The 3339-nt window shown below is 36.8% G+C and overlaps 1 protein-coding gene across 2 annotated transcripts in view; it reads left to right on the top strand.

The window, feature by feature from the left end:
* The first annotated feature begins 256 nt into the window (after nt 1-256).
* The window catches only part of Sgcg (sarcoglycan gamma), an 85878-nt gene continuing 82795 nt past the window's right edge, over nt 257-3339 (top strand). For both annotated transcript variants that reach the window (XM_029559602.1, XM_008825003.2), the window contains exon 1: nt 257-394. The gene's annotated coding sequence lies outside the window, so the exon portion shown is untranslated. The remainder of the gene's footprint in view (nt 395-3339) is intronic.

Below are 3339 nucleotides of genomic sequence, written 5' to 3'. Positions count from 1 at the left end.
TCTTATTCATTTAAGGTAAAGTTTATTTTAGAAAGTGATTCAGAGCTTACATGTTAGTATTTGGCTTTGAAAGAATGGTTTGGGATTCTGTTTAGCTTTGTTTTGTGTTTGGCACACACCAAGCTTGCAGGCTGGAACTGATTCTCAAACAATTTTAAGAGCAGCCTGAGCTGTTTATGTCACAGGATTAAAATTAGATATGCCTGTTCCTAATGGGAGGGGATGAAACATGAGTCAAGGCCCAACACGTGACAGCCTTTTCTTCAGGACAGAGTTGGTGAAGTGAGACTTCATCCTCACCCTGTAAGTAATGCGCAAGTTTGGAACTTTTCATCTCCATCTGAGCTCATCCCACTTGTAGGTAACTCACCAGTGTGTTTTCCAAATCTCTAAGGTAAGTAATCCATTTTTCACTTGGATTTTATACAATTAATGCGTAACTTATAAACCAAATAGGTTTCTTGATATTTTTCCTTCATAAATGGCATTAGTTAACCAAATTTAAATAATGTTGAAAAAATTATGTCAATTATATTTTAATTATTAACAAAATCAGTTAACTTTTCATTTCCTCTGTTTATCCTGGCTACTGATATGCTATGTATTTTAGTATAATCATGTTTCTAGTATTTTTATTTGTACACTGCCACATTAATGTGACTGCATTATAGGTTATGAAACAGTGTACTGTGGTTAATCCAGACATAATCTTCATGATCACCGTCTTTAAACTCTACTCTTAAACTAGAATTTGCTTTAGATTTATGGACAGTTTGTTAGAGATATCAATAGATGAAAATGAGAACAGAAGTCAAGGATTTTTATAAATTGGGAATAAATAATATAGAAGCAATATGTCAAGGCAGCTCCCTAACTATTCTTGGACTGAAAAGAAGGGACAAAGCTTCCTCCCAAAATCTGGAAAAAATAAAGTGGTGTTTAAAATATGCATGAAAATGTAAGCATAAGGGTGTTAGCAGCAGAACACTAATGCTTTTACTTACTAAATCTGGGGTTCTTTCCGTGTGTTTCTAAGTTACTATGTGGTGATGAGGAAACGAGGTTTTAAAAATATTTTATTTATTATTTTTATTACTTTATGTGTATGAATGTATTGCCTGCATGTATGTGAGTGCACCCGTATCGTGCAATGCCGCAGAGGTCAGAAGAGGGCTTTGGATTCCCTTGGAACTGGAGTTAAGGACGGTTCGTAGCTGCCGTGTAGGTGCTGGAGAACGAACCCGGGTCCTCTGCAAGAGCAGTCAGTGCTCTTAACCACTGAGCCATCTCTCCAGCCTCAGCATGAGTTATTTTTAAAAGGAATAAAGAAAGATAAGGGAAACTAGAATTGGACTGGCTGAAAGATTTGCCAAAGAATGGAACAACTCGATACTACACAATGAACTACAAAAACATACCGTGCTTGCTTTTGGCTACTTTACTGGGAAGCATTTTTTAGCTACTTATAAAGAGACCCTCTTGAAAAATTTAAAAAATAATGGTTCAAGTGGGCTTAATTTTATGAGTTCTATAATAATTTAGGATTTTCTTCCAACGCAAAGGGAAAGTAGCACCTCGGTATCGTTAGCTCTACCAGTTCAAAGTCTGCCAGGTCCAAGCTGCCAATCATCCTGACAGTTAAAATACTGAAAATAGCACATTTCCATTTTATCTTCTTAAAACATACAATTTGGGGCTGGAGATGTAGTTCAGTGACACTGTGCTTGTCTAGCATATGTGAAGTTCTGGGTTCAAGTCACAATACACAATTTACAATTCAGTTCATTGAAGTAGGTAGGTAAGTAGATAGATAAATACATATATTAATACATAGATGGATAGAGATTGATGGACAGAGATGACAGATAGATGATAGATAGATAGATAGATAGATAGATAGATAGATAGATAGATAGACTGATTTTCAGGTCATTAAGCTAAATTTCTAGAAAACACAATTTAAAAACAAAATAATTAAATACTGGTTGTAAACTATAGTGGCACCAACTTCGTTCAGTGCTGTGTCTTCTATGTGCTGTGGTTCACCCTCCTCCCTGCTCTCTGATGGACCAGGGCCCAGCCACTCCCATCTTCACTGTGGCTTCCTAGTGGAAGAAGAAAAAGACAGAGACGAGCTCTCTTTCCAATCGTTCAGGACCTGCCTTCTATCTATCCTCTCCTCCTCTCCCCATGAAGCATCTATCTGGCTTGATCCTTCTCTGGTCCTACGACAGGGCCCAATAGTTCTGTGGCTGTCTCATGACAACTGCAGAATTCATTCCACCCTATGTCTGCCCTACAAGCTCTTTTTAATTTTGTCACATTTTGTTGTAGAGAAATTTATGGGGAAGTTGATACAGGAATATTTGTATTTGGTAATTTGTGGATTTGTAAAGGATGCCAAACTCCTCTCAAAATTCTTCAAAATATCTAAGTCAGCTTAGATAGGAGTGCATGCAGAATAGAGGTTAAAAAAATAAATAAAAATACCTAAAAAGTATTCTATTTACTAGGGATTTATTAGGGCCATATTAGAGGATTTGAGAGTGAAAATAATTTTTTTGAGAAGAAACGTTTCATCACAGCTTTAACATACTCAATAACAGTTTCCAGAGCAAAACTACATCTCTTTCAAAAGTGGCTATAAAATTTTTAGGTTCACTGTTGAATTAATATAGTTATACAATATTGAACTCAGTATAAGCCCTGTAAGACATAAAATTGAATGACTTTTTAACCTTTAAAAAAGATCTCCATTTCATTTTAAAATACATAGTCTCTTACAGAAAGACTCATTGTTTTTGCTAATAACATTGAGATGTTGGCATGTGTCTCTAATCTGTATGTATCTGACTATTACTAGTCATAATCGGTTGCACTCGGATCCTTGGCACCTGTGTATGTCTATAAAGTCATCAGGTAGATTTCAGTGGTAATGTGTATCACCTCTACTAATGAACATGACAAATTTTCATGCTTCCTCCTCAAATATAATACATTTTTAAATTTTTGATTTTTTTGTGTATATCACACAGAACATCCAAACCATCTGATTCAACTATACACCCACTTGCCAGATGGCACCCTCCCATAGCCTCCCTCCCACCACTGGAGCCCTTACACTCTGATAACCCTGCTACTGTTTGCTGTGTTGTCGGCCCCCCCAGCCATTCCCCACTACTTGTCCATCTGGTGAATCTAGTCAGCCTATATAGAGGTTTTTGTTTTAGGAAGGTCAGCTGTTCCTCATCTAGCAGCAATCGCTTGTCAATATTCCTTTAGATAAGATTGGGGTCTGCTGTTCATTTTCCCAGTTCTATGCTGGGTTACTGTCTGGGA

Source organism: Nannospalax galili, unplaced genomic scaffold, assembly GCF_000622305.1.
Source record: "Nannospalax galili isolate Female #2095 unplaced genomic scaffold, S.galili_v1.0 scaffold488, whole genome shotgun sequence".
Classification (NCBI taxonomy): domain Eukaryota; kingdom Metazoa; phylum Chordata; class Mammalia; order Rodentia; family Spalacidae; genus Nannospalax; species Nannospalax galili.
The sequence above is the reverse complement of the archived record's forward strand: the minus strand, read 5'-3'. Positions and strand labels throughout refer to the sequence as shown.